Genomic DNA, 12938 nt, shown 5'->3' with positions numbered 1-12938 from the left:
CGCAGAAAGCCAATCGTATCCTGGGCTGCATCAGGAGAAGCGTGGCCAGCAGGTCGAGGGAGGTGATTCTCCCCCTCTACTCCACTCTCGTGAGACCCCACCTGGAGTACTGCGTCCAATTCTGGAGCCCCTACTACAAGAAAGATATGGACGTGCTGGAACGTGTCCAGAGAAGGGCCACGAGGATGATCAGAGGGCTGGAGCACCTCTCCTATGAGGACAGACTGAGAGAGTTGGGGTTGTTCAGTCTGGAGAAAAGAAGGCTCCAACGAGACCTTATAGTGGCCTACCAGTATCTTAAGGGGGCCTACAAGGAAGCTGGGGAGGGACTTTTTAGGATGTCAGGTAATGGTAGGACTAGAGGGAATGGATTAAACCTAGAGATGGGTCAATTCAGACTGGATGTTAGGAAGAAGTTCTTCACCATGAGCGTGGTGAGACCCTGGAAGAGGTTGCCCAGAGAGGTGGTGGAAGCCCCATCCCTGGAAGTTTTTAAGGCCAGGCTGGATGGGGCTCTGAGCAACCTGATCGAGTGGGAGATGTTGGAAGTAGGTGATCTTTAAGGTCCCTTCCAACCCTAACAATTGCCTGGTTTTCCTGTTAAGAATAACCACGTAAAAAAAAAAAAACAAAAAAACAAAAAAAAAACCAAAACCCAAACAAAGAGTAGTTCCTGTTGCAAGTTTCCAGTTTGGTCTGCAGAATAAAGCTAGGCACGTTCTTAGAATGCTGTATCATGCAACGGGCTCCTCGGTGGGACTTACCCTCCTGCGAAAGGGCAAAACCAGATCTTAAAATGGAGGGAAGAAGATCAAGAGAATAACAACATTTAAATGTGAACTGGCCAAACAACATTTTTGTTGGGTACACCGGTTGCTTTCTCTTTCCTCCACAGGGAGTGGGGTTTGTTCTTACCGTGTCACATGAGAGGCATAAGAAACAAGTTTTACATCTTACCCCCTCCAGCAGGCAGATCTGTTATGTTGCAAATTGCATAGTAGGCATCAGAAAAGTGATCTGGTGGTTTTAAAGTACCTGCAGCAATTATATCCTGCTCCACCTGAATTTCTGTTTCGTTATGGCAGTGTGCTCTTCGCAAACTAAATGCTTTCGCGTCAGCATGGAGGCATGCTTCTCTAAGCCTTCCATGGAGCCTTATCTTTGCAAATCACATGAAATGTGCCCATTGCATATGCCCTACAAAGTAATGGGATTACTTCTAATTATACAAAATAAACCCACCCTCCTGTATGAATCAAACAAGCAACATTTGCATGTGTACGTGTAAAAAACACACATCGCGTCACTTTTAAAGGGAGGCTAATGAGGTACAGGTTTGATCTCCGATAGCCTCGCTTTTCTGTCTAACCCGTGCTGTCGCGTTTTTCACAGCCTGGCAAGTATCCGTACAGCTCTGCCTTGTGATGTACTTCAATATTGAAGCACTCCGTGTAGTCATATGAGATTTTGTTGTTATAGTTTACTTCTGCAAATATGAGTTTCTCTTGAAGTATCTGTAATGATGAACTAGAACTAAAACCATATATAACTGAAATAGCAGTTTATAATCATGGGTTGCATTAAAAAAAAAAAAGCCTGGCACCATTTAGTGTTTCGGTATGATAAGTGGGCAGTAGATGAGGTGGAAAAGGACCCTCTGTATTCGGTATACATTCACTTTTTTGGGCAGAATAGAGCATTCGGCGTTCTCCCATGGCCTTTGTGCTTGCTCAGCAGCTCCCACGGGGCTGGGGATCAACAGGCCCTTGCAAAGCCAAGCGCTGCTTGAACTTCGCTGCAGGAACTTGGCATAGCATGAAAGAGAGACCCAGCCTGCAGGCAGATCTGCCTGCCTTCAGATAAGGCCGTCTCAAATTTCACTGTAGATCCTCCTGCCTGGAGTCTTCTTCAGACATCTCTGTCTCTATCTAACCTACCTGATTTCCTGAAGACTGATGCCTTTACCCCCTGCCCTTCGTGCCTCCCACTCCCCCCGAGCTCCCTGGTCCCCTGCTTTTGCATACTGGGGGACGTGACTCCCTTGGCTTCCCCATGCAGGTTTTGTGGAGGGAAACGGCCACCAGAAACAACCCCTCCTCTCCAGAGGTCTGTGCCTCTTCCTGAAGCCTATGTGGGAATTCACATGTGCACACAACGCTGACGGCCCTGTCGGGACCCAGTATTTGTGAATTATTTGAGACACCTCCAAGCCATCCCGAGAACATAAGCAGGGCTGTACGTCACAGGTGGGTGCTGATACAGCTCCAGCATGACTCGTCTTTCCAGCTAGTGCTGTTTCAAGTTTCTGTCCCATTAGTGCCCTTTATTCACACATTCAAAATCCCTATCATATGAGATTTCTAGCAAAATTAATCCCCCTTAACCTTTAATCATCTTCTATAACCACTGGTCAACTCCTCCTGCCTGTTCTTCCCATGCCTGTACTAGGAGCTCAGAGGTACTAACGCTCCCCCCACCCCTGGCAAGAGAGCACTTCTGGTTCTCCAGACACTTGTCTGAAACAGCTCAGAAGGTTTCTTTTCTCCTAAAAAACCACCGATATAATGATGAACCTTTCTGTGTGGCTTGTCTTCTAGTCCCCCACCCCTTCAGCAGAGAGCGTCCTACAGGGACGGTCTCTACCCTGAGCGGCACGGTGGAGGCAGAGGTGGCACCAGCATTTTGTCATCCACCAGTTGTGCAATCCAGGGAAGGAGGCAGCACCTCTGGGCCTCCACACAGTAATGACTGTAATCTGGCTGCCAACAGTTGCTTAATTGTCTGTATCCGCTAACAATCAGATTAACTTTCTCCTATTTTTCCCTTCTGAGCAATGCTGTACAGAGGATGAGGAAGAGGCCGGAGGGGGGGGGAAGTAATAAAGTACTCAGGCAAGTTCGCTGAAATCCATGGTACAGCCAGGGGAAAAAGCCTGGACATCTTAACTTTTGGTTATATGGTTGAAGCACAAGCCCATCCTTTTCACAGGAAACTACAGCGATATCTGTCAAAGAGCACACATTATACGAGTGACACAAGCAACGTAAGTTAATCCTTGCAGCAAGAAATACATCTGGTTGCCAATAACAGGTCCATACTGAGGTAACCAAGTTACGCTGGACATCTGACAACATACAAGGCTGTCCTCTCTGTGCTGAAAAAACAGGGGGCTCTCTCTGACCTTTTCTGCTCTATTTATCTGCTTTTGGTTTGGAAAAATATTAGGTAACATTAAAGAGATTAGCAAAGTGTCTCAATATTAAATACAGTACTGGAGAACAAACAAATAAATGCACACAAGACGCTTCTTGATCACAGCTGCAATAAACTGGTTCTGGCAGCAAAGAGATTTTCTCCTACTTAAGTGGTCACTGGACACATTCCATCCTTATGATGATCTACTTTGAGAAGGCTTATTCTTCCAACAATAACATAACAGAAACAGTCATGAACAGAGGGAGTCCTACAAAGTAACTAAAGAGTACATGAGAACAATATGTGGTGTTTTTTTGTTGTTTTTAAAAATCTGTTAGTATGTGTGTGGCTGTAATTTATAGCTACGCATACGAGATAATTTACTTAGGAGCCTGTATATATGGCAGTACTTGGCGTACAGGAAGAGGAAATAAATTGCTTTTTACAGCATTCCCACCTCTGCTGCTGGGTCCGTGATGATTCATGCAGCCCCGGAGGTCAGCCGGGGGACTCGAGAGCCGGGAAGCCCCAGTGCACGCTGTGCGTCGTGCGTGCCCTGCTCAGCTCTCGCAGACGCGGCTCCAGAAAAAATGCCCCAGAGCTGGGATGCTGGCTGTCGGCCAGCTCAATGTTTCCCCATGGAAGCAGGACTTCCAAATGGCAATTTAAGTTTCTGACATAGTGCACGGGAGCCAGAAAACTGCTGAGGTCCAATTCATGGTGTTTTCTGGTTTATATTCCAATTACTCAATTTTAGCAGGTTTCCTAAGAAAATAACATGGTTTTGATTATACTGTCTGATCATCTGCCTGTGATTCCTTCTGCACCAGTCACTTTTTTTTTGACCCCATGGCCAATTTCCAGGCACTTAAGTCTTGAAGACGACTGTATTCCCATAGCTGTAGTAAGAATTGGCAGCTGGATGAGGAAGGAGACAAAAATTAGTGTTGCAGCTGAAAGAAAACCAGGCAAAACTCAGCTGCTAGGAATACTGGCTGGCTGATCAGCACATGTGTAAATCTACTACCTAGAGTCCTTTGCCAGACTTTTGCCCCACTGGAGTATTACAGACGACAAAGGGCACCAGTCTATAGGAAACTAAGTTTCATCCACACATTCTGTTGGCCAAAACCAGCTTATTTCAAATATCAAAGCAAAATTCTTCCATGTTCAAACATGAATTCAATCCAGGAACAAGGAGCAATAGTATATTCGTAAGGTCAGATATAACGAAGAATTGAGGCTCCTAACTGCACACTGGATTGCTAACTTGCTGCCTATTTTGTACTTAATTGAAAACAATTAAATAATTCATGATCCAAGGGCTGTGCTGATGGACCCCAAGCCTCATCATTCCTGCGTCCTGCCACTGGAACCTTCCAGCCTCACAGAGATTATGGGGAAAACAGGATCATTGCAGAAGAGCTTCTACAATGAAACAGAAACCATTAATGAGCTTTCACTTAAATGAAACTCAAAATAACAATCTTACTAAAACGAGACAATTGTTCTAATTTTTTGCCTTCTGCCCAGTTTCCAGCAATATTCACTAACCCATTACTGTATCACTAGCCCTTCATCCTATCGTACGACACACTGTATTAATTTGCTTGCTCTTTCCTTTGGCAGAAAATACCATTTCCGCCAAAACACATGTGAAATTTTTCAAGACATTTCACATATCCTCAGATTATTTTGAAGAGAGTGCTGGCTATAAATATCAGCTGAGGGGATTTGCAACATATTCGTTCACCTTCTAATCTTAAACCTAACAAAACTTACTCCATAACACTTAAGGTACAGGAGAGTCAGTCTGCATGTGAATAAGCTCAGATGCTTTGAGATGTTTTTCTGTCACACGTGGCAGACTCAAGAAGCCCAAAACAGCCACTGGCTCCCTGTGCTCAAACTGGAGAGAGTTGACTGGAAGTGTTCAAGGCCAGGCTGGATGGGGCTTTGAGCAACCTGATCTAGAGGTAGGTGTCCCTGCCCATGGCAGGGGGCGTTGGAACGGGATGATCTTTAAGGCTGCTTCCAACCCAAACCATTCTATGATTCTATTCTATGATTCATCACTATACATAGCCTCCTTTACTTTACAGGGCAGCCACTGCCCCTAAAAAAGGCTCCAAAACATTCAAGGCAACCCAGGTCTAAGTGAGAATATTCAGACTCACCAGTAAACCAAAGCTCGGGCAGACTCCAAAGCATGGCTCTGATGGGCTTTCCACTGGAAACACTGCTGAACCAGTAACCACACCTCCTCTAACTTGACGTAGCTTCTGCCTGCTTATATACCATCATCTCTGGACCAGGACTTCTTACACAGTTATCACACAAAGCTTGATAAAACTTTTGAAACAGTCAGGCAAGACTTCCCCTCTTCAAGTGTAAAACGGAGAAAGCAAAAAGCAGAAAAGCACTAGATCAAGCCCTGCTGCACTGCTCTAGAATACCTGCGCTGCCAGGGGCAGAGCCTCCTTCACGCTTGCTTCGGCTGTGGGCTGTTGCAGCCTGGGAGGGTGAAAGCAAGGAAGCAGGTGTTGAGAAATCCCTTACAATGATAATGAGAAAAAGGTGACTGTAAAAGTTTGCTTATGTCCCTAGCAGAGGATTGCCTCTCTATGCACCTTCTCCTCTCTGTAGACACACAGGTTCCACTGGGGTTTGTGTCCTGGATCATCAAAGCATTACCCTAATCATATGAAAAAAGGTGCAGCTATGCTATTTATTCTCATTCTCTGCTGCCACACTCCCTTCCTGCCTCCCAAGCGCTGCTACCTGTATTGACCAAGTTGAAAGTCACCAAAGATTACCTGCTGGTCCCATGGCTACCACAAGAGCTTGAGTTAATACAAGAGCAACCTTTGCTTATGATCAATGGATTATATAGATATTAGGCAAGTACTAAGTAGGGTTGTGTTTATCCAGGGCACCAAAGCTGGCATGGTAGAAGACTGCCTGAGCCAAGGTCATACCATACAACCGTAAGAGCACATGAAAACACTCCTGCAATACTGGAGCTTGGCTGCCTGGATGATCACTATATGGTCATGAAATACTTAGCACAAAGCAGTGAAAGCTGGTTATGCCCACTAAATACTGCTGTGGTAGTAACATTAAGTGGTTCTATTAGCAAGTTCATTTTGCCAGTTCTTAATTGCAGAGAAACTTGGGAAGAGGTAAACATCAAAGGAACCATTTTCCCCTAACCAGATAAGTCTTGTCTTTATTCCTATGACATTTAAAAATTCTTCACCATATACAGTTTGAAAACCTGCTGGAGGCTGTTAGGATTTAAATCAATACATCCTTATTTGGAGACTTTGAAGTAAATGAAAGGTTACGTAGACTCGTACAAAATTGCTTCCTTTCAATGGTTTGCAGGTACATAGGAAATGGAATTAAATACCCTTCTGGTCTCCCAAACTGTCCACTATAATCCCCCAGGCCAGTCATTTTTTAACTGAGTTTAAAAGTTCTCCCTAAAGATTGTGATGTCCATCAGCTCTTTCTCCACGCAACTTTCTGCAAAAGCATTAGAGGACTGACTTAAACACTGAAGGAATCGGGATTCAGAAAGGAACCTAACCAAAGGTCACTGCTGGGAAACAGACCCTTACAGACATTACTACAGCCCGTACAGCCATTGAAATGGCCCTAGACTGAGACAGTGCAAAAGAAAAGGACTTGTCCAATGAGAATGTGATGAGTAGAGATTTGCCTTAGTCTATATTTGCTCTGATTTAAATAGTGAGTAGTTCTCATTTATGTTCTAACCAGACCTAACTCTTGAGAGCCAAACCCTTTCTTGTTTATCAGGGATGCTTGTTTTAAGGAAATGCCATCTCAAAGATCTGGATGACTTGGTGGTCCCCACCCAACAGGAAATCGCCTTTCTTCTGTTGTAATTAACCTAAAACTTTTTTTTATTTAAAAATGCTATGTAATGCAAACACATTATGAGAGAGAGTCATGTGTAATCTGAAAACACATGAAAAGCATTCACATACTATAGAAATGAAAACTATAGAACATGTTGTAGATAAATAAAAGGTAAGAGTTTGCACATCCCTCTGCTTTCAGTACAGAGTTGTAATGAAGAGGCAGGTTCTGTAATTTGAGCAAAAATTTCAAGGAGATTGTATTTTCTGGGGCTTTTGACTCCTATCTGCATGAATACGCTGCCTTGAAGCTTTCCAACAAATGTCACCTGATGTCCAAAGCATGTAACTATGGAACAGTGTAAATGTCCCCCCTGTGCCTTTCAAGATACTTTAAGCCTTGCTACATTTGACTTCAAAAATTTGCTCCTTACTTGTTTTATTTAACATTGGCGTAATTCTAAGAGCCTAAATTCTTCATGAAATACTTTGTGACTTTCATACAGTTTTCCACTGAATTTAGATAGCCAGAGATATTTTTAGCTGCTTAAACAGAGGAGCAGTTGTCAGTGTAGTGTCCATCCTGGCAAGAGACTGTATTAGCTCCTGGGAAGACGATCCAGAGGGAAGGGGGACGGGTTTATGACATTTTGGTGGGCTGCTCCACCAAACCAAAATGTCATCTTTGATCACCTTCTCTCAGAACCTTCCCATTTCAGGTGAATTAAAGACTTAAATCAAAGCTGCCTTCAAACATTTTCAACCACTGTGAGCACGAGACCTTAACGGGGTATTAGAGGTGCTGGGGGGATGTACAGGGTCAGGAACACACTGCCATTCCTCAGCACAGCAGGCAGAGCGCTGATGGTGGTTACTGGGAATTACATACACAGCTGCATGGTATTTTTACGTATTGTTGTGCTTGCTGCCCCCATTTTGCTTAAAGTATTACCAACCCTCCCACTTCTTGGTTTTTCTCTCTTACTTGTAGAAAGTAAAGTAAGTTATTTACCCAAAGAGTACAGTAGCAGGTGAGTCTCCTTCTTCATATTCATGCGTCTTTTTCCCAGCTGTAGAAGATGTTTTGAACATCCCACCTCATCGTGCTTTCCCGCTTGCTGTTTGGATGGCTGAGATGGAGACAATGATGAAGAACCCTGTCTTACAGACTCTCTGCGAAGCACCCCCAGACAGCAATGATGTTTTTAACATTTTCTTTCTGAAAAATCTCTCTACCTTCTCTCCTCAGTCACATGGGCCTGTGCATTTGCCATGAAGCTTTTTATCTTGCTCCAGTTAGACAGGGAGATATGCATCATAAGTCACTTCTGTGCTAAATGTTCACACACAAGCAAAAAAATCAAAGCAAACGAACTGATCTCACTGTTCCGAGGGTTCAGCTGTGGTTTAATGAGACAATTTTGAGATGTCTTACAATTAAAGACATCTACCAGAACCCAGAGCTGGATTTCTTCTGAGGTATTGGTGAAAACCATATGCATGCAAAATACTGATCCGAAAAGTGGTGGCTTCTGCTGCCAGCGCTCCAGCCCGGTGCCTCAGTGATGCTATTCACTCTTCTCACCCCGCTGCCAGGCAGCAACTTCACCCCAGCTAATGGCATCAGATGGCGTTCGCACCCTGAGGTTCATTTGCTCATTTTCACTGACCAGTGACCTCCACCTGAGTTTTACTACTCAGCAGACTATTTCTGCCCCAAAATGTAAACATTTGTGTGTGCCAAGTAAAAGTATAGGGGCACAGGAGGGGAAGGGAACATAAATCGTACCTGGGTGAAATCCAGCTACCAAAAGAGGTAAGCAGCTTCATCAAGCGTGTTCCCAGCTTCAGACTTTCAAATTTCATCCTAAACAACAAACACCATGATAAGGTAAAGAAGCTTTGACTTCACATTATCTTCTCAATAAAATAAATATAGCCATTTGGGCTGTATACTACATTTCTTTACATTTTTCAACAACTTAATTAAACTTCTTGATTGGAATAAAATTCAAATATGTGGAAACGTATTAGTAATTAAGTAGTCCGTCCTCAGCACCCACCTGGTGTAGTTTTTGCTTGTTATCAGAACACCCACAGCAGTTGAACTGTTAAGAAAATTGCTCAGTGAAGAATGATTTACAACTTGATTTTCCTTGGTGTCTTATGTCTTAGCAAATGCTGATTTTTCTTATATTTTTATTTTTCATTCTATGAAGCACCATTCAATAACCAGCTTTTCTTGCTGAAAGTTCTTTTGTATTGTGTAATAATAGAAGAACTAGGTACTCAGAAATGTAGCAAACAATTGGTAAGTAAGAGATCAAATGACCTCTATTTTCATTTTATCATTTTGCTCTTATTTCATAAAAACATAACTTTTTGCCTTCATCCGAACACCACTTACAACAACTGCAGCATGAAAAATCAATGTAAATTTATAGAGGTCTGAATGTACAATCCATTTGTCTTGTCTTCACTTACACTTCTCATTGCTGTATTTTCTTTTCTTTGGGACTATTTCATTTTTTATACTTTGATATCAGACACAGCACAGGATTAAATTCAGACTACTCAAATTGGAAATAATGCCCTTTACTGAGAAGAACTGCAACTACCTTACATTGGATCTGAATTATTTTTTGTAACTGTTCAACTTCTTCCCACCTGCGGCAGAACTGAACCACTTGCAGTGAAAATATAACCCCTTGTGTTAGGCACAGAAGAGCTTTCTCCTCCTTCCAGACCACTGGCATACAGGAGTGCCCCGAGCAACCAGCTGCAATTAAGCAGCATGGCTGACGGAAGATTTGTTAAGCTATTTTGCTCTTTCAGGAGAGAAAATTTAAACTACAGACCTAAGAACCAGGTTCTTCTGTTACATGATGCACACACGTTTTCTGTCATGATTCTTATCAAGTCATATAGTATTTCCCATGCAGAGCTCATGGCTCTGGTGATCAGTGCATTACACATCCTAGACAGAGGGATTTTACCCTTTGTATTTTACTTAAGCCAGGGATTGCAAGTAGGCTGCTGTATTAAATCAATTTTTTGGTTCTCATGCAGTAACACATTTAAGTCATGTTAGGTTTTCCAGTATTGGCAAAGAAAGTTGAAATAAAATATCCATATTCCACTGCAGATTTAAAACAGAATCAGTACAGATTTACTGCTTCTATCGCAGCGAATATAAATAAAGGATATTGGTGTTTAAGACAAACTCAGCAGACTAACTCCTATATATTTAATATATGTAATGATATATTTTCCTGCCCACATGTGATCAGAACTGTTAAAGATTATTATGTAATGCATCTGGGAACAGGGCATTAAACATACACTTTTCTCCCAGCAAAAGGAAAACAGCAATTCCTGTTAAAGTTTTTTTGCAAGGAGGAGCCCCTCCAGCCATGCGTCAGCGGGCCGGGGCAGTAACCCCTGCTGATCCGGGGGCTGCACAGCTGCCTTTACCAGCCTGGAATTCTCCCTTCCCCTGCCAGGGGGACATCAGGGCCTGATCCTGGCACCTGCAGCAGCCGAAGAGGAGTCGTGGTGTTGATGCAGGCCTGCACGGGGGAACGGGCAAGTTACGGCACAAGCAGGCTGCTCCTCCTCTGCCTCACCAGTCAACACATGGTCCCAGCAAGCCCTGACCACTCTCTGCAAATGGCAGCAGGGAAACTTGGAAAAACCCCAACCCAAACCAAAAGCCATCTGGCCTTTTTTCCTTCTGTTTCCCTCCAGGCCCCCAAATGAGTCCTCCTCAAGGCCGTCAGCCACAGGAGGAGGATCCAAGGTGGATCTAAGTCCTACCGTGACACCAACACATCACTAGGAGCACAACAGCTCTCCTTGCTCAGAGTTTGCCTTCCTTTTATGCCGTAAATGTCACTATCTAAACTGGGCTTCTAGACAGAAAGCAGGTTGCTATCTAATATATTCATCTTTTTTCTCCCCTCTCCATTGCCTGTATACTCGCTGCTGGGTCTAGCTTCTGAGGAAGAGGTTACTGTCTGAATTAATGCCATGAGTCAGTGGGAATACAGTCCAAAAAATGCAGAGTTTTGCCCATATTCTTGCTGTTAACACATTAAAGAGTATGTTATGCTAAAGTTCGTCTGCCAGCTTTTTCATTTATTCTGAGTCCTATTTCAGGGACGTGCTGAGGTTATTTCTTGGGCAGTCAAGGCAATTTCACGGGACCATAAAACAACTGAGCTTCTGTGCTGAACTCTTATCCCCAGCCCATAATAAATGAAACGTAGTGTACACAGGGAATAAGGTACAATTGAGAACATTCAGTTTATATTGTTTCTTAGAAAAGCTTTAAAGGAGCAGACTGTCTGTGAGACTACTTCTCCTTCAGTGTCCTCCCACCAAAATGACTACACAGCAGATGTTCTTGTTAAGTATATTCTTTTGAAACGTCACCTTTTTGGTTGGTTTTTGCTGGTTTGATTTTTCCTGGATATTTTTTTTCTGAGATTTTTTTTTCTCTTTTTCCTAGCCAAAATATCAATTAATAACTTCAGAGAAAGCAGAACTTCTCAGCAATAATTTGGTTGCTCTCTCTTGAGCTGAATGATACAAAATCTATTTTTTAAAACCTCTCTGAGCAACAGGGAGGCCTGAATGGATTTCATTATAATATGATGTAAAATATGGGTCTCACACAGTCATAATCATGCACTTTCACAGCAATTATCTGCTCTCCTGGTTGGAAGAGGACTGTGCCTTGATGAATCATTGTGAATATAAACCACGTAACTAAAAGTTCATTAAATCAGTATGAGAAAAGTAGTAAAATAAAACCAATATCCAGCCTGCAAATGAACTGTGTCAGCTTCAAAACTGAAAGTGGGTCAGCTGAGGTGCACACAGAGTTGGCCACAAGCTTACAGAGGCCTTTAGAAGACCGTGGGCTATGGCAGCAGAGCACTGGGACTACCAGGATAGATACACCTCCCCCTTGCACTGACACCATCATTTAAAAAAACCCCAAACCTGCCTACAGACATTGAATAAACTTGCTTTGTTTACACACTTTTACAAAAAGATGAGTGGCGTGGTCTGGAGGGTCGGTATCTGTTATGGTGCTTTGTCTTCCGCTGCTGGTCATCTGCACGAATTAGGGAGAACTCCCACAGGCAGAGAAGCCAAGTCCACTGGGTGGAGGTGAGCGGAGCGGGGCGCTCTGTGAGTCTCTGTCTCAAGGCTGAGCTCTTGTGAGGAGCTGCTGATGTCAAAGCACCACAGACGACTTCTCGGGTTCCCCCACCTTCCCCACAAGCTGCTTTCCTGAGGTGTTTTGGGGCACTCTGTCACACCCATGGCTGTGACTGAGCAGGGAGTTTAGCGCTCGCAGGGAACGACCGACAGAGAGACACCCCTACAAAGGCAGGGGGCTGGCGTGCTCATTCGAACCTTCCCTCTAGAGGTAATCAGGCCAAACATTACTTTTATCACAAAAAACCGAAGTGCCAAGTTTGGAAACATCAACACCAACACAGGAATTTGGAGAAAAATATGACTGCAAGGAAACACCTTCCTGTAAAAAATGGTAAAACACGTAGCTTTATCTACCACAAAAGCAAAAAATGAAGACACTGAAATTACTAAAAGCCTGTTTATCCAGTTGCAAGGGTTAAATTGTTTTTCAGTAATAAACTGAGCTGGATGGTGCCATAAACTGATCAGGAGGTTTCGCAGAGCTTTTTTTTCCCCTGTACAAGAACAAAGACTGCAAACTGCTAACATAGCTTTGTTTACATGTTCGGTTCGGTCAGCCGATGGCCACTGCCTCATGTGAAGTGAGATACAGATGATTTCTTCCCAGAAAGGGAATCCGTCCAGCCT

The sequence above is a fragment of the Rissa tridactyla genome, chromosome 2, assembly GCF_028500815.1.
Source record: "Rissa tridactyla isolate bRisTri1 chromosome 2, bRisTri1.patW.cur.20221130, whole genome shotgun sequence".
In the NCBI taxonomy this organism is placed as follows: Eukaryota; Metazoa; Chordata; class Aves; order Charadriiformes; family Laridae; genus Rissa; species Rissa tridactyla.
The sequence above is the reverse complement of the archived record's forward strand: the minus strand, read 5'-3'. Positions refer to the sequence as shown.